Here is a 19,411-nt window from a genome sequence, read left to right on the forward strand (position 1 = left end):
AGCAAGACCTATATAATAAGAAATGTAACTTTTGTATCTGATAAGGTCAGTCAACTTCCCTCAGGATTTATCCTGTAACTCTGTACCACAGTTTGCAGATCCTTTGTCAGTGTCAGCCACGTGAATGAGTCACAGCCATGCTTGACCAATTTGCTCTCTGTGAAAATCTGAGAGAATGTTTTCTCTCCATGTGACTCTCCTTAGGCACACTCTACGACACTGATCATTTTCCTCTGTGGCCCCATAATCTCCTTGATCAGAAAATTTGGGACAAAACTGAGTTATATGACATTACAGTACAGGTTCTCCTATGTCCTGAGTCTTCACTGACCTTGAAAAGCTAGGGTCAAAATGTTGGCTGTCCTTGCAGCCCTTCTATTTCTCTAAATTTTGGTCTGCAAACTTAGGTTGTTAACCCTCCAGAATAGAAGCTTATTATTACCCTGCAACATATGCAGTTGGGTTTAGCTTCACTATCTGTCTGAATATCAAATATCTTAGGCATAACATGGAATAGGTATTTTCCATCAAGTATTGATATGTTAAACTTTAAGTCCCTACAGAATATGGAGAAAAAATTTTAAAAATGAAAAGTATTTAAAGAATATGAATAATTACATATTTTTACACAGAAATTTAGAAATCTAACCATATACAGCATTGTAGCAGGACAGTCCTGTGTCATTTTTTTTCCTTGTGTCTTTTTAGAAAATATTCTTCTCATTGGAGATGTAGGCATAAGATACAGAGAAAAAATTATAAACAAACCTTATTAAACTAACCCTTATATTCTGAGTCACATTTTTCCAGTTAACTGCCAGTGTCCTAAAACTGCCTTCCAATGTTTCCACTATTTACTATGCTATGTCTAACTTAGCCCACAAGCTTTTGGTTTTGACCGCTTCTTTGGATCTTCATTTTTCTTGTGATTGCTCTCATATATATAAAAAACTACGATATACAATCTCTGTGCCTGTGGTGGGACAGATAGCTCAGCAGCATAAGCACTTGCCTGACAAGCACAGGATCCAGAGTCCAATCCCCAGTACCCTCACACTTGCAAAAAAATTCTGTGCCTTTCTCCTGTTAATTTGATTTTGGTATTCTGATTTATAGTATCACATTTGAAAACCTACACATTACTGCAACAGCAAGCAGAAACACTGAAGTGACATCTAGGATTTGGAGGCAGATTTATTTATATCAATGGGCACTTATCAGAATCATTCCCAGAATATCAGGCTCTGATCTTTGGTAGCCTAGGGCTTATATGAGATCAGCAAGTAGAAAGTACAGAAGCAGAGTGATTTGTCAATTGGGGATTGGTTCATACAATCTGAATCACAATTACCAGCTGTTTCTAGAGAGACAGAATGAAGCAACTGGAACTGCAACAGGAATTATTACCTAGGGAAATAAGAAGCCAAAGTATACTGGCTTGAGGGGCAATTTTTTGTTACAAGGCAGAGGAAAAATGTTTGCCTTTCCTATGAAGCTCATGAAACATACAGATGAGGTTACATAAAACATACAGATGAGGACACATGTGAAAACTCAAGTGCTGGAGAATAACAAAAAATGAAGCAACAGGTTAGATGCTGGGCTATGGCACTGGAAGGGTTATACACAGAAGAGAGAGACAGCAAGATGCTAACGCTCAGAGAATTATGTAATTATGTGTTTACTTAAAAAATCCACATACATCAATTTAATTTCACACTAACCCTTCAAAACAAATGCTTTATTATGCCCATTGTAAAAATGAGGGAACTGAAGCATGAAGAGGTGCAGACACTAGCCCAAAGTCATGTGGAAAGGAAGTAACAGATCTGGAATTTGAATCAAGCAGTCAGGGCTTCAGTATTATGTTATACTGGCTGGGGCGATAGCTCGGTGGTCTAAGGTCTAAGTGCCTGCCTAGCAAGCATAAGGACACGGGTCCAAATGCCAATACTGCATGTCATGCTGGCTCCAGAACCCTGGATGCTCCATGCTGGCCTGAAACTGGGCATGGAGGCACAGGCCTGTAATCCCAGTGCTGGGGAGGTTGTTATAGGAGGATCACTATAAGCCTGAGCTGCATAGCGAGACCCTGTACCAAATAAATAAATAAAATTAAAAATTATTTTATGCTGATGAACAGAAAATATTAGTAATATATAATTTATTTTTAAACTGAAATTTCTAATAGTAATACTCAGAAAATGTTTATTTCCAAATACAATTTATATAAGAACTGTATTTTATATGATAAAATATATAAGTAAAAAGGCATATTAATACATGTAACCACCTAAAGGTTTCTACTATTCACAGCTTAGTTATTTCTTTCTAATATTTCTTCAATAACCCCCCATTCATCTCTGAACACGCTGTGTTCAGTTTACTTTTTAAAATTTAAGATAACTATTTCATTATTTAAATTCTATCCTATCATTGTGTTCATGGCTATTCTACTTATACAACTGGATATATACAACATACTCACCAATGCCTTGGCATAGAACATTTATGGTATTCTAAACTTATCACTATCATAAAATTATAAAAATATTAAAAATATAACAACTGAGTTTTACCTGAACTTTCATGCTTTAAAATTACGTTTAATGTATGTCACAATACTATGTATGAGGCTTTTTGTTTTTGAGATAGGGTCTCGCTATGCAGCTCTGGCTGGCACTGAGCTCACTCTGTAGCGCCGGCTGATCTTGAACTTGCAAGGACCCTCCTGCCTCAGGTGCTGGAGAGCTGGGATTACAGGCATGAGCTACCACCCCAGCCTAATGTATGAGACATAAAAAAATTAAAAAAAAGTAACATATCATTAAATTCTAAGTCTCTTTATAGTTTGACTGTTTCATATTTAAAAAACAGAAAAAAACATTGAAAACTAACACTTAAAAAGCCCAACAGCAATGAAAGCCCTGTTAGTTATATAATTGTTTGGTAAGGCTTATAAAAATTTCTCATTTTGAAAGCAAGAAAACAAACCAACCAAGAATAAACCAACATGAAAATATTTCCCAAAAAATCCAAACACATTTTTCTATGTCACCTTCAATTTCTAATCACCATGGGAAAGTCAGTAAATTATAATATCCATTACCAATAATGCTTCTTTGAGCATCAACTGCCTCTGACCATAATTGATAACCTAAGCCAATAGTACATTCTTTTACAATTCCAAGTTCAAAAGGTTAATTATGACCTGGCCACAGGCTCATCCGCAATCTGAAACTGATTGCTATATGCCTTTCTAATGAAGACATACTGCATGTATTACAGGAACATACTGACAAGTGATTGGGACCACCAACATCAATGCAGCAAGCAAGCAAGCAAGCATTAACCTTCACCATATCAACTTAACTGTCATTCTCACAGTTTATATTCCACCAGGTCCTTTTATACTATGAGAAAGAAAGCATCTGATAATCGTATTTCTCTTGTAAAGGCAAGATTTCCTTTTTCATTTAGATAAATACAGAAATCAATAACAGTAAGTCAATTCAAACTACATTATGAATTAATACTCAGGAAAGTTAAGAAGAAATTAAGAGTGATGATGAGGCATAATTTGTCACTAGAATCTTTAATCTGCATGTAGATTTATTGTCCACTGCATAGAGCACTAGAAAAGTATCAGCATCTTTTCTTTCTCTTTTTAAAATGTATTTAGTGCAGGGTCTACATGGTCTTACTATGTAAATCGGACTCCTAGTGGTCCTCCTGTTCTCAGCTTCCCAAGTGCTGGGATTACAGGCGTGGGCCACCACACCCAGGCTCTGTCGGTGTCTGTGTGCTCCGGGGACAGGGCCAGCATGGCTTGTGGTGCCTGCCTGGCCCCTGCACTCTGCCTAAGCAGGCCCTTTAGTCTGCTGAGGTATCTGGTCGGCCCTAGCATCTTTTCTTTCTGAGAAGCACTTTTACTTGCCTCTACTTGCATTTGTTTATATTGCATACAGTGTACTTATTTTGTACTTGCTTTCCTCCTTACAGGCCACAAAAAAGAAAATGTCAGGCTAAATGATGAGTATCAATTCATAAAAAATAATTTGGGAAGATTTATGGTTTGTATTAAGTACTCATTGCCAGTTTGAAGAAGAAAGTAGGAATACTCTAGAACAGACTTGTAGGGACTAGGATATCTTCAAGATAGCAGAGTTCTGAATATATGTGAAAAAAACTAGCAGTAAAATCATTTATCTGATGGTAAGCAACAAGAGAAGAACGGTACATATGATGATCATCAGAACATGAAGTTGACAGCACAGTGGCTGTGTTCATTTCTATTTGTGTGGATTTAAAAAATAATCACTTTGTCTTCATGAGTCTCTCATTTTAACAGAAGAATAATTTCTGCCTTGTCTATCTCTTAAAATGAAGATTTTCAACCGTGGCTCATACTAGAATGATGCTGAATTTAAATAAAAACAACAAAACCAAAAGATAAATCATTCTTACCTAAAAATTTCTTATTTAACTGTTTTGGATGGAGCTTAAGCAAATATGGATATTTCTTTTTTTAAAATGTATTTGGCACAGGGCCTCATGCCGCTAGGACTCATAGTGATCCTCCTGTTTTCAGTCTCACCAATGCTGGGATTACAGGCACGCCCACCACACCTGGACTCAGTGGCTGGCTCAGTGTGCCTCGGGAGTGGGGCTAGTGCAGCAAATTGTGCCAGGATCCAACCCCGATCCCTGAACTTGCCTAAGCAGGTGCTTAGTCTGCAGAGCTATCTCAGTGGCCAAGCATGGATATTTTTAAATGATTTCTCAGAAAAATTTATTTTGGGGGATGGGATATAGCTCAGCAGCACAGCACCTGCCTGGCAAGTGCAAAGCCCTGGTTTGATGCCTAGCAAAGACAAAAAAAAAAAAAAAAAAAAAATCTTTTGATTTGCCTTTTTTATTATACAGATGTTCAAAAATATACAAATACAGACATACTACATTAATAAGCTTCAATGGTTAGCAACATTTTAGCAATCTTGTATTATTTTCTGATTCCCAACATCTAAAAAATTCCCTTCAGTATATCACAAAAGTTCACACTAGCATTATAGGCCAGTGGCAGAGCACATGTGTGTGCGGACACGCTTATGTGAGGGGTTTCTGTCTCCCTGTGTGCCATACAGCAGAGCTTGTTTCATGCCTGCTCAGCCACACAGATTGAATTGACCAAAGCAATGGTTATAGAGAAGCCTAGTCCCCTGCTGGTCAGGCGGGAATTTGTGAGACAGTATTTATTACACCCTGCTGAACCAGGCCCTGGACATGCTACACCGATTTTATGGAAAGAACTCTCCCTATGTCCACAGGGGATTGGATTCAAATGGAAAACCTGCAGATGCAGTCTATGAACAAAAAGAAATTCATAGGAAAGTGATGTCACAAAACTTCACCAACTGCCACATCACGTTGGTGCACATGCTACCCCGAATGATGGTGTGATGGTCCAGGTCATGAGACTGCTCTCTAACAACAAGCAGGCTTTGTGGAGGTTCATGGAGGTGTTTGTCCTTGCTCCTGAGGGCTTGGTTGCAAATAAATTGTATATTCATAATGGTATCTTCAGACACCAAGATGAGGTCTTTGGTGGCTTTGTCACTGAACCTCAGGAGGAATCTGAGGAAGAAGTAGAAGAGCCTGAAGAAGGACAGCAGACACCTGAGGCTGGACCTGAAGATTCTGGTACTTTCTATGATCAGACTGTCAGCAGTGACCTGGAAGAACATTTAGAGGAACCCGCTGCTGAACTAGAGCTTGATCCTGAACCAGAACCAGAGGAAGAACCTGCATCTGAAATCCAAGAAGAAAAGTCTGAACCTGTTTTAGAAGAAGCTGCTCCTGAGGATGCTCAAAAGAGTTCTTCAGCACACAGAGACATAGCTCAGACAGTACAGGAGGACTTGCGGACATTTTCCTGGGCATCTGTGACCAGTAAAAACCTTCCTCCTAGTAGAGCTGTTCCTGTTACTGGGATACCATCTCATGTTGTGAAAGTACCAGCATCACAGCTGTGTCCAGAATCTAAACCCAAATCTCAGATTCCACCATAGAGGCCTCAAAGGGATCAAAGAGTGAGAGAACAACAAATAAATATTCCTCCTCAGAGAGGACCCAGACCAATTCATGAAGCTGGGGAGCAAGGAGATGTTGAACCTTGGAGAATTGTGAGACATCTGGACAGCCACCAGCTTTTCATTGGGAACCTGCCTCATGAGGTGGACAAATCAGAATTCAAAGATTTCTTTCAAAACTATGGGAATGTGGTGGAGCTGTGCATAAACAGCGGTGGGAAGCTACCCAATTTTGGCTTTGTCGTGTTCGATGATTCTGAGCCCGTCCTTAGCAACAGGCCCATCATGTTCAGAGGTGAAGTCTGTCTGAATTTGAAAGAGAAAAATACCCGTGCTGCTAGGGAAGGGGACCGTGGAGACAACTGCCTGTGGGGACCTGGAGGTCCCTGAGGTGGGCTGGGTGGTGGCATGAGAGGCCCTCCCCATGGAGGAATGGTGCAGAAGCCTGGCTTTGGAGTAGGAAGGGCGACTGTTCCATGGCAGTGAATTGGTCTTCACCCAGCTCCACCAAGAGAACCCAGCTCCTGTGGACCAGTGAATTTCTTCAGCGAGCCTTTGGTGGCTGGGAGTGTGACCCCAGTTTGTTATAAACTGCTTTAGTTTGTACAATTTTACTTCTTTTGTGTTGATGGTATGTGCCCTCTTCTTTTTTCCCCTTTCTCTTGGCCTTTCAGTCCTTTGCTTCCAATTTTGTAGAATGATATTTTAGGAGTAACAGATTTTTAAAGAAGAAAAAAAACACTGAATTTCCTTGCTTACTTTGCATATACAGACTGGATTTTTTTTTTGAACAGCCATTTCCCCAAGGGAATGTGTCACTTATTACTGACATTTGGTATGTTTCATTCATTGGAATATTTCTTAATTATTTTTTATGTGTTTCAAAAGCCTGTGAGAAGTACAGGATTTGATAAACATTTTGGAGGCAGGAAAAACTCAAATTGCTTCTTTGCGAGTCATGACTTTTCTGATGTTTAAAAATGGTCTTATGAGAAATTTGAAAAACTATTCTCACTGATATGGTTGGAAACTGAATAAATGGTGTTAATAGAACTTTGCTTTTGATATTGATCACAAAGCAGTTCTAAAACCTACTGTTTTTACTACTGAAATTTAAATTATAAGATAGGTTTGACTGTCTAGAATGCAACTGATAGGCTTTTCTTGAATTATTTTTTTTGAAGTAGAATTTTTCATTTGTACTTGTTAAAAAAATGAAAAAGAAAAAATATACTAGCCCCTCACCTGAATAAGAACCAGAACAAAACTGTTGTGCCTTCTATTTACCTGAGATTCCACTCTTGGTAACTGTTTAAAGAAAAATAAATCTAGATTTGTTTTATTAGGTTCAGAGATACAAGGAATTATAGACTCCCTCTTTCTTCATCTTGTCTGACTTCTGTTAACACTTGTTATGCCTTATTCTAACTTGAGTCTCAAACTGGAATGCTTGTCAAGACAGACGTTTCTGTAGAGGTTCCCTGACCCAAAGGGCTGAGCATTTGTATTAAGTTTTATTTTGGTGTCTAATCAGATTCCTAATCATAGCCCATGAGAAAGAATATGACTTTAACACTGGACTTAACTGATGTGCTCAAGAGTCTGCAGTTTCTTTTTCTTTAAATAGTAGCCGTATGGTAAATTTCCTATTTTGTTCTGGTTCTCTTTTATTGATGGGCAGGCAGTGGGTGTTTCTTGGAAATGGCCAATTTTTATTAAAATATTTCTGGAAGAAAATTTTTTTTAAAAAGCACTTCTATTTTATCACATAATCTGTACAACAAGGTATGAGGATTATGAAAATGTTTTTCCAAATTACAAAGAAATAATAATAAAAATGAATACATGCCCCAAATGGATTAGGCTAAACATTTTTTTTTTACTAAAATTGACTAAATCAACATAGTAAAACATTTAGTTTAGTGAATACATTTTTGATCATTTTCCTCCTCTGAATTTAATAGTTTTTCTCATAAAACATGTACTCAAATTAATGGTGCAAAAGAGGTTATGATCGGAAAAAAATCTCATTTCTTTCTAATGCTCAATATTTCCATCCTTACTTCCTTAAGGGTTCTCCAAATATATTGCTTTCTCAAAGTACAGTGGTGCTTGGTTCAGGAACTTAATTACTCACAATTCTGGTTGTGAACTGGTTGAAAAATGCAATCAATTTTACCTATAAGGTTCAATGTACACAAGGTTTATCTGTTCTGACCCCTCCAAATGTGGTTTCCAACAGATTATGATCACTAACTGAATCAAATTTTACCATAAAATTCAATGTAAATATGTTACTTTGTTCTAAACTATATGTATTTTAGGAATGTTTTCTGGTTCTGTGAGATTGAGATATGCGAATAGTATTTTGATTGGGATTGCATTAAATTTGTATAACAATTTTGGGAGTATGGACATTGTTACTACGTTGGTTCTTCATACCCAAGATCAAGAGATATCTTTCTACTTTCTGTTTTTTTGAAAATTAATCAAGGTATTTAGTAGACAGTACAAACTATAATTTAATCTGAATATAAATGTTGGAAGTTTCCAATGGTTTATATATCAGTTCTCACAAGCAAAAACAAGGACCTTAGAGCTATGTTAGAACTGTTTAACTGGAAGTGAACTCTAATGATCTCACTTGCTCTCAAGAGAGCACATTCATTTTAAATCAAGGGCCACAAAATCCAGAAGACTGGGGAGGTAGGAGTGAAGAGGGCAAGTGGTAAAGACAAAAAAATTAAAAAAGAAAGAATGAAAGAAAGAAAAGCCTATGGCTTTTAAAAAATGATTTTCTGCCAGTACCATACAAGTCTTACAGAGATGTCTGACAAGTCAACTGACTTAGGACAGAAGCTACACTTTCAGATCATTTCAATTGCAAATGGTTGACCTCTTCCATTGAGGACTCTGTAGTTGCATTACCGAAGTCCTGAAGCTCAACATTGTATTTGCAAATATAATTTATTTTGCAGAAATTCGACATTATAAACAGCAGGCACCTCCCCCCGCCCCACCAGGCGCAGGCCATGCTATGTGAGGTGAGCAGCGATGCAGCCACTGCTTTGGAGTATAGAGTGCGGCAGCTCCGGCCTGCACTGCCCTGCCTGCCTGCACACGCCTGCCTGCCTGCCCACTGCTGTGCAGGTCATCAGAGTCTGTCTGGGCCTAACTACTCTGGGCCAATTACATGGTTCCAGCCCAGTTCTCCGACTCCTTCATGTCTTCCTCTTCCTCTTGCTTCTTCTTGGTGGGTTTGGATGGTAGGGCTATTGAGGGAACATTTGGTAAAGGAACTGTTTTGGGACCACTGATCTCCAGCAAATTTTTGTCAAGCTCCTCTGTTCTAATGCTTCCAATTCTGCCATGAGCTCAACCTCATCAAACTGGAAATAGCTGTGGAAATCTCTTCTGCAAATTCTTGCTGGTCAGCAATATCCTGCATTGACTCATCAGCTTTAATAATGTCCATGTTGTCATGTGCGGCCTTCATGGCCTTAGCGGCGTAACTCGATGGTTGACAGTGTGCCATCAATCTGTGCCAGCTGCTTCTAGGACCTCTTCTTGTGCTTCAGTGCCTGGAGGGCCACATGCTTGTTTTTGATGCCATGCTTCTTGGCAGCTGTCAATTCTTGCTCAATCTTCTTTTCCAGGAACTCTTGTTTTTTGCTTAGCATTTCCTCCGTGTTCCACAGTTGCTGGATGGCCTCCTCGGGAGTAGGGCCACCCTTGCTGGCCTTACCAGCCTTACCCCACCAGCCCTGAACAGCTTCCTGAACACTAATTGGTTTCTGCTCACTGCGCCAGCCTCTGGATTGATAGGCTGGGCCCTGGCACCTACTCCTGGCCCCACTGCTCCCTGCCACCAAAGGCCTCTCCTCCACCTCCACCCCTATCTTTCCACTTTCTTCTTTTTTTTTTTTTTTGGTGGAACCGGGGATTGAACTCAGGCCCATTATTCTACTGAGCCATTTCCCTGGCCCTCTCTTTCCACTTTCTGATACCCTCTTTCATCTCCTTTTTCAGAGTACTGTAGTTTTCAATGTAGAGACCATTTATTTTGTTAGATTGATTCCTACATACTTCACTTTTTTCATTGCTACTGTGAAAGGTGTAGTTTTCCTAATTTCTCTCTCATTGAGTTCATTATTTGTGTATAGAAGTGATACTGACTGAATGAATGTTGACTTTGTATCCACTATACTACTTAATTCAGTTACTAAATCTAGAAGTCCTTCAGAAGAGTTTTTGGGGTCTTTTACATAAGACTATCATGTCATCTACAAATAATGATAATTTAACTTCTTCCTTTCCTATCATTATTTCTTCTGTTTCTTTCTCTTGTCTAATTGCTTTAGCTAATGTATCTAGAACTACACTGGTTAGGAGTGGTGATACTGGACCTCCTTGTCTTGCTCCTGATTTTAGAAAGAAAACTGTCAGTTTTTGATCATTTAGTATGATGTTGAATGTTGGTTTGTTATACATGGCTTCTACCAGATTGAGATAAAGACCAACTATTCCAACTTACTTACTTACTTTCTTTCTTTTTTTCTTTCTTTCTAATAATGAACAGGCCCTGGAATTTGTTAAATACTTTTTCTGATCATGAATTTACTGCTGAAATCTTTAAGAAATTTAGGGAAGCTCAAATGCCACTACTTGTCAAACTCTAATGAAATTGAAAAGGAAACAATATTCCCAAAGTCATTCCTGGAAGCAAGTATTACCCTGATATCAAAACCAGAGAAGGAACCAACCAAAAAAAGAGAACTATAGGCCAATCTTTCTCATGAACATAGATGCAAAACTCATTAATAAGACATTCTCAAAAAGAATCCAGCAAATCAGCAAGAAGATTATACCCCATGACCAACTAGGATTCATCCCAGAGATGGAAAGATGGTTCAACATATGCAAATCAATAAATATACCATATTAACATATATTTTTTAAAACACAAAAATATATGAAATAAAGTATAGTGTAGTACAGTATGAAGAGAGAGAACACTAATCTTGCTTGATGAGTGTTCTAGCATAGAGCATAGGATGGTGGGTAAGGAGGAAGTTATTGTTTAGAGGGGTGGAGTGGGGTCATCTCATCCCATCCACTACAGCCTGTGCTATAAACCTTTATTTCCATCCTCGTCTATGGACCTCCGTCATGGGGGCATATACACAAAAAATTTAAATTAAATATTTTTAAAAAGAATGAAAATTACAGGGATATATGTTGAATTTTTGTAAATCTAACAGATACATTAACAAAAGGAAAAAAACCCTAAAGAAAAATATGCTTTTAAAAAACATAGTCAAAGTGATTCAGATTTCTCCTCTCCCCTTTTTATGATCTGGAGCAATTATAGCACTGAAATTGGAAAAATCACAGAAGGAAAATTTATTTAGGACATCTTTGAAGTAAAAATAAAGACTTTATATAAAACAAGTTTAAAAAAATATGAGGTCAAAAGTTATAAGCTTTAATTATAAGGCCACAACTTTAACCTAAACCATTATATTTTTTGTATTAGTATAAATTTCAAAAATTTCTATCCCATATGCTAATGTGAATAGGATCTCAGAACTAAACAAGTCAGAACAATTCCTTCAAGAACTCAAAGTAAAAAGAAAAAAGAACTCAAAGTAATAAAATTAATTTGTAATTTCTTATCCTATCTTTGCATTGTAGAAGTCTAACCTTATTTAAAGAAAATCTATCTCTTTGTCTAGTATGTATTATTATATCTCTTTCAAAAACCAGTGTCTGCTACCAACAATCCAATTTGTACATTTTTATTCTATTTAGGAGGATGTTCTACTTAAATATTCATTGCCTAAGAAGCAAACAAATTCAACATCTTAAACATTTTCCTTCTCAGATTTCTTTTCACTTCCCTTGTCTTGCCATTAATAGCACCTATGACTCAATGATTTCACTAGTGATTTCTATTAAAAATCTTTTTTGAAGACAGGCGTAAGTTAAGTCTGACATGCCAACAGTTACTCTCTTTCCCCAAGCAATGAAAAGCCATTACTACTTACTTTATAATCACAAAGTATATAAAAGTTTTATGACAAATAAATTATTTTATATATACCTTGCATTATTTCATATGCTTTTCACATAATCGACTAACATAGGGAATTAATAAGTCCATTTGGGTCTAGAGCAACTAAGGCCCAGAAAGCCTATAATCTTTCAACTGTCACTGGACTACTAAAATACTTTTGAATTGTCAATGCATTTGTGTATTATAATCAACAATGGATCGGCTTTTGTAGGCTATCAACCTAACATGAGATGGAAAAAAATGTGCTTTTCATTTCATTTCTTTAAATGAGCCAGAAAATTCCTATATAAATTGACCCTAAGGTGACAAACCAGGAAAGAATCATACAGCTACAAAAAGCCTATGCACTATTTTGTTTCTGTTGCAACCTTCCCCATGAACCAGTCTAAATGTGATTAAAGTCATTATACAAGTGCATCTAAGAGAAAGTAAAGATGTTGAGAGTAAAACAATTTGCATGGCATTACAAAATATTCAGTAAGAAAAGATTTGGAATTTACACAGTTGGCCATGTTAGGAGTTAACAGAGTCTGAAAAATAGTAAGGGGAAGTAAAAAGGTGAAATTTTATAGGAAAAGACATACTGATGACTAAACTGCAGGTACAAATGTGCACCAAAATAGTAAACCTATCTATAATCCCTTGACATGAAGAGAACACAGTTGTGGACACCAGAAGAAAGGGGATGTGGTGGCGCAAGCTTGTCATCCCAGCACTTGGGAGGCTGACGCAGGAAGATCTTTGTAAGTTTGAGACCAGCCTGGACTACAAAGTGAGCTCAAGGCCAGCCTACAATGCATGCAAGACCCTGCCTCAAAAAAGACCAAAAAAAACCAAAAAACCAAAAAACAAAAAACAAAAAACAAAAAAAAACCCAAAAACAGAAGAATCAGTTTAGGAGACACAACAGTATAATTATGAGAAGAGTAAAAAGTTCAGTGCTTACAAATTATGATGAAGTCACTTTGTGCAGAGATACACAGCACAATAACTTTTACAGTTATTCAAAGGATCTATTTCTAAGAAACAAATGCTGGGAGGATGTGCAAATGACAAACACACCTTTAAATGAACAATTACGTGAAGATGATAGTAGTGATGATGACAATGAGGATAAGTAAAGGCCATGTGTGGTGGTACATACCTGTAATCCTAGCACTCAGGAGACTGATGCAGGAGGATCATGAGTTCAAAACCACTCTGAACATAGTGAGACTGTCTCACAGCAAAAAAACAACAAAAAAGAAAAGCAAGGTTCAATTTATATATTTACAAAATCCCAGATACTGGGCATTTTGGAGAAGCAATCACCAATGCTCTTAATAGGTTTGCAACCCAAGTATAATTGCTTTTATTTTAACTAGAGAAAATGTAACCTTAAAGTTTGGCTCATGTAGGACATATCTAAGGCATTAAGTCTCTTATCATTTAACACACAAAATCACATCTACTGTCACCATCAATATCATGCCCTAATTTGAGGACTATTATCTTCCACTAAATACAAAAAACACGAAGTCTTGCTACAGAGTTAGTTGAGTCTTTTACTTTTGATCTGTTTCAGAAACTAAGTTTCATTTTATTTGTGCAGTGCTAACACGTCAAGACATACTACACACTGATGAACTACACTTCCAAGGGAACAGACTTCACTCCTTTAGCTTTCCCCACTTAATGACTATTAATAACAAAGCATTTTTAAAGTTAAAAGAGCATCAGTTACTATTTATGGAGCAATTTACATTAGCTTGGCATAGTGTTCTGTATTTTATATATTTTACCTCAATTAATGGGGATCCAGGCCCATGTAATTACAAAGCCAGGGAATCTTTCCAACTCATCATCATGATTCAATCTTAGCTTTGGTTTAGTTATCACTGCCCAAGGCACAGAATTAGACTGATGCTGCTATAGCAGGTACTTACAACAGGTAGGGGATTACTGTTACAAGCAAAAAAGTGTAACACAAACACACTAATGTGATTACACTGTCAGACTGGCTACAACCTGAATTGAAATAAGCAATAAATTTCTACAGTAAGTTAAAAAGCATTTAACTGTTCAGCATTTTTACAGCAGCAATTGTGACTACATTTGTCCTTTGTTCTTGAAAATACAGTAGTGACAAGTAGCAGGTGCTAAATTCCCATTTTATATAACCTGCCACACACAACTACATTCTTAGTGTTTTTCTTCTAGCAAAGAGGAGACATTATGAAGGCAGCACTTTTAAATTAACAACTCAGCTATTGTAGTAATGTATAGTTTTGTGTAATCGTTGACTTAGTAATTGTCCAATATGTGGTTATTAGTAATAAGCACTGGAGGATACTGGAGAGAAATAAAAATTAATAAAGGAGAGCTTCTAACCTCAAGCAGCTTACAGTCCATAGGAGACAAAGTCATATATAAACAGATATTATCTATGATACATAGAAAAACATATTGTATCTTTAGTAACAAATTTGGGGTATTCTAAAGCACAGATCCAAGATCTTTGATGTTGGTAGAAAACAGAGGAGGCAGGAAGCTGACTCTGTAAGGACTCATAGTTTCACAAATTCACGGATGGCACAGATGAACGGAAGTACAGAAATTATATATAGACAGTACTTTCCATTATATGAATTCCAAGCCAAACAAAACATTAGTAAGCATTTAATATATGCCAAGTAGTGGGCCTAATGACTAAAGATCAAAAATGATTAACAATTCTTTATACGTTTGTGTGTGTGTGTGTGTGTGTGTGTGTGTGTGTGTGAAGCTAGGCTTTCTAGATTTTGTCAGAGGCTAGATGGACTTCAGAAAGTTCATGACATAATGAGGAAAATATCTCAAGAAAAATACATACAGGTGGGGCTGGTGAGATGGCTCAGTGGTCTAAAGCACCTACTTAGAATAAGCTAAGCTAAGCAAAAAAGCAGAGACCGCGGTTCAATCCCCAGCACCACATGCCAGCCAGCCCCGCCCCCTGGTGGGCTGGACTGGCCACACACACACCAAATAAATAAAGTTAAAAAAGAAAAATACATACAGGTGACAAATACTGTTAATCTTGCCTGCTTGAAAATTTGTTCAGCTAGAAAGAACCTTAGCAATTATGCAGTGACAGCTCTCATTTTATAAATAAGATCTTATTGGGGAAAGGCCAGTACAGGTAACTGGAGGCATAGTCTTATACCTGGTTCATCCTGATAGTTGGAAAAGAAGCCTCAATAAAGTCCTTTATCTCAGTTTACTATTCTGATGTTATTAGTATGAAAGGTGATGATATATTATAGCGGTAAACATGACACAGACCATTAGTCAAAAATCAAGAACATTTAACTGTAAGAATCATTGTTACAAAATTTGTCTAGAATCTGGCCAAATATTTTTACAGTCTCAACATAAATTGAAATACCCTTCAAAATATTACTAGATGCTTATTAAATACCAAATGCTAAGCTCAAAAACTAGGGATAAAGTGTAAATAAGAATTCTCATGAGGGGCCAGGGAGATAGCTCAGTAGAATAAGTGCTTGCCTGGCAAGTGCAAGGGCCTGAGTTCAATCCCCGGTTCAGCAAAAAAAAAAAAAAAAAAAAAAAAAAAAAAAAAAAAATTCTCAGAACTTAAAAAAGTTGCTCTCAGCGTGGAGAAACATGTAAATGTGCAATGTAATTGACAGTAAAAAATGTGTAAGAAGTCATGACAAGAGAAAAAAAATCCCATTATTTTGGGAATTAAGCTTTGGGGCTGGGGAGATGGCTTGGCTCAGTAGACTAAGAGCTTGCCTGGCAAGCAGAAGGGCCTGAGTTCAATCCCCGGTTCTGTTAAAAAAAAAAAAAAGATAAAAAAATCATTTCATGAGATACAAAAAGATTATTTATTTATTTATTTATTTTGCAGAACCAGGGATTGAACTCAGGCCCTTGCGCTTGCCAGGGAAGCGCTTATTCCACTGAGTCATCTCCCTGGCCCTCAAAAAGAATTAAATATTCAAATTTTAATTTCACCAATAAGAAACACTCCTTATATTTTAGTATGATTTAATACATAATGATTACATTCATTGTGGGAAGTAGGTACACAAACCTAACAAATCTTAATTTTTTTTATTCCCCTTCTCTCTCTTCCTTCTCCTTCCTTCCTCTCAAGAGCCCTTTCTCATTTACTGAAGTCTTATCTATTTCCTACTGTCTAGTACTTCTGTTGTTCTTTACATTATTAATACTTTGGGTTTCCCAGATGAGAAGTTATGCAATATTTAAGCTTCTATGTCTGATTGATTTTACTTAGGATTATGTTCTCAAGGTGCACTCATTTTACTATAAATGATTCAAATTTATCCACCTTTATAGCAAATAGCATGCCATTATATATAAATACAACATTTCTTTATGCATTCATCTGTTGATAGATATATGGGCTGCTTCCAAATTTAGCTATTATGAATTGAGCTACTATAAACACAACTATACACATATCACTATAATATAATGTCTAACTCTTTAGGGAATAGTGGGCTCAAATGAAATTTCTAGTTCTGGTTTTCTGAGCATGCACAGGAGTTTCCATAGTAGTTGTCCTAGTTTACATTCCCAGTAACAATGTTGAAGGGCACCTCTTTCCCTACAGTGTCACAAGCATTTCTTAATTTTGTTGTTTTTGTTTTTGTTTTTAAGGCAAGATCTTGCTATGAATTCAAGGCTAACCTTAAACTCTCTCTGTTGCCCACGCTGGCAATTCTCCTGTCTCAGCTTCCTGAGTGCTAGGATTACTGGCATTCAACATCACATCAAACTTTTGTGGAGTAAGGAGAAGAATCAGTGCTATTTTATATTTCTCTGATGGTCAGTGATACTTAGCATTCTTTTAATGCATTTCTTAGGAATTTGTACTACTTCCAAGAAGTATCTATTCATTTCAGTTGCCCATTTTTTGACTGAGTCATTTATTTTGTGAATTTGACTTTTGAGATCTTTATAGTTCTAGATATTAGCCCTCTACCTAAGAGTAGGTGACAAAATGTTTCTCCATTCTGTGGGTTGTCTTTTTATTCTGGTGGTTGTTTCTTTTGCTGGGCTGAAGCTTTTTAATTTGATAAAATGTCACTTACTGATTCTTTTTTTTTTTGGGGGGGGGGAACCAGCGATTGAACTCAGGCCCTTGTGCTTGCCAGGGAAGCACTTATTCCACTGAGCCATCACACTTACTGATTCTTGATGTTACTTCTTGTACAATTCCAGTTCTATTCACAAGGTCCTTGCCTGTGCCTACATCTTCAAGTGTTTTATCTATTCTATTTTCCAGCAGATTAAGTGCTTCTGTTTTAATATTAAGGTCTTTGATCTATTTTGATGCACTGTGATATATGTGAATCCAGATTTAATCTTCTGTTTGTATGTCACCAGTTTTTCTACTACAGGATATGCATTTGGTCCCTTTGTCAAAGATCAGATGACTTAACACGCCTAAGGTCGTTCTGTCTTGTTTCACTCATCCATGTGTTTGTCTTTTTATCACTGTAGCTTTGTATTAGGTTGTTTTAGGGTCTCACTATGCAGCTTGGACTCACAGTGATCCTCCTGTTTTCAGGCAGAGTGTGCCCTCCACACTGGCCCCTTCTCAGTGGTACTTGCATCACCACTCATTTTTGAGCTCCTTATAAGAAAGGCAGTAGTTGAAAAGTACATAGGCTGCCAACACCATATTCAGCCCCGTGATGCTCCCTTTCTTCATGTTGATGTACTCATTATAATACCAGTAGTAACCTCTCTGAAATGCTCCAGTAATGCCTGTGGGGGAGAAATCCCTCATCAGTATCCAGCTGGGCAGCTTCCTTACTTTCACATCCAAGAGTCTCTTCTCTTTCAATGGTATAACAGAAGCCATCTTTGAGTCCTGATGTTTGATATAGTGGCTCCTTCTATTTTCTGATGTCTTCATGTATCTCCTTTTTAAAGTAAATTGCAGTTTCTGTCTTTCACATCCTTAGTTACATTAATTCCTATGCATATAATTTTTCTTGAAGCTACATATTTAATTTTTAGTGTATTTTTTCTTAATTTCTTTATCTGGCTTGTATGTATGTATGTATGTATGTATGTATGTATATACATATATATGTATTTGGTATGTAGATCAAGCTGGCCTTGAATTCACTACACAGCTCAAACTGAACTCAAACTCATTGTGACTTTCCTGCCTCAGACTCCAAAGTGCTGAGATTAGAAGCATGTGCCATCATGCCCAATGGCTAGCATGTATTCCATTTTGGAGAAAGTTCCATATGGTGCTGAGAAGAACGCATACTCTGTTGTAGTAGAATACAATGATCTATACATATCTAAGCCCATTCTTTTACTGGAATGATCCAGTTCTGATCGATATTTTTTTCTTTCTTCCTTCTTTCCTTCCTTCCTTCCTTCCTTCCTTTCTTTCTTTCTTTCTTTCTTTCTTTCTTTCTTTTCCTTCCTTCCTTCCTTCCTTCCTTCCTTCCTTCCTTCTTTCCTTCTTTCCTTCTTTCTTTTTCTTGTCTAGTTGATCTATTTGTGAAAATAGAGTATTAAGGCATCCAACTTTGATTATATTGGTACTTATTTTTTACATTCAGTAATGTTTTAAGAAGTTACTATTTGGTGAAATATACTTACAATTGTTATCTTTTCCTTTTAAAGTGTTCCCTTTACTAGCATGTAGTGATCTTCTTTGCTGTTTTTATCAGTTTTCCTCGTAGTTTGAGATTAAAATTGCTACCTTTGCTTGTTTTTAGAGTCCTGGTACATGGAACATTGTTTCGCACGCTTTGATTTTTAGTCTATTATTATTATTTTGATTTTTTTTTTTTTTTTGTACCAGGAATTGAACTCAGGACCTTACATTTGCCAGATAGGTACTATGCCTCTGAGCCATATCCTGCCCCTGAATCTTTTATTTGGAGAGCAGATGCCATTTATATTGGGCACTATGACTATAAGATATTGACTACACTTGCCATTGCATTATTTTTGTGTAATCAATTTCTTTGTTTTTCCCTTTTGTTTAACCATTCACCCTGCTTGATATGTTCATTCCACTGGACTTTTGGCATGTTTGGCTTTACTGTCTCTGTTAGGATATCCTTTAGGGTATTTTTGAGTGCTAGCGTGGTGGTCCTAACTTTCTTAAGGTATTCTTTGGACATCAATTTTTGAAAGATTGTTTTGCTGAATATGACAGTCCAGATTGAAAGTTGTTTTTTTTTTTTTTAAGAGCTTGAATCAC

The 19,411-nt window shown here is 36.9% G+C and overlaps 1 protein-coding gene and 3 pseudogenes across 2 annotated transcripts in view; 1 reads left to right on the forward strand and 3 right to left on the reverse strand.

Annotated features, from left to right (window-relative positions):
• Window positions 1-19,411, reverse strand: part of Ranbp17 (RAN binding protein 17) — a 390,835-nt gene that overhangs the window by 154,464 nt on the left and 216,960 nt on the right. The window lies entirely within an intron of this gene.
• Window positions 5,196-6,575, forward strand: LOC105742936 (annotated as a pseudogene).
• LOC111818269 lies at window positions 9,279-15,355 on the reverse strand (annotated as a pseudogene).
• Window positions 17,789-18,040, reverse strand: LOC105742937 (annotated as a pseudogene).

The sequence above is a fragment of the Octodon degus genome, unplaced genomic scaffold (genome assembly GCF_000260255.1).
Source record: "Octodon degus isolate 3935 unplaced genomic scaffold, OctDeg1.0 scaffold00085, whole genome shotgun sequence".
Lineage (NCBI taxonomy): Eukaryota > Metazoa > Chordata > Mammalia > Rodentia > Octodontidae > Octodon > Octodon degus.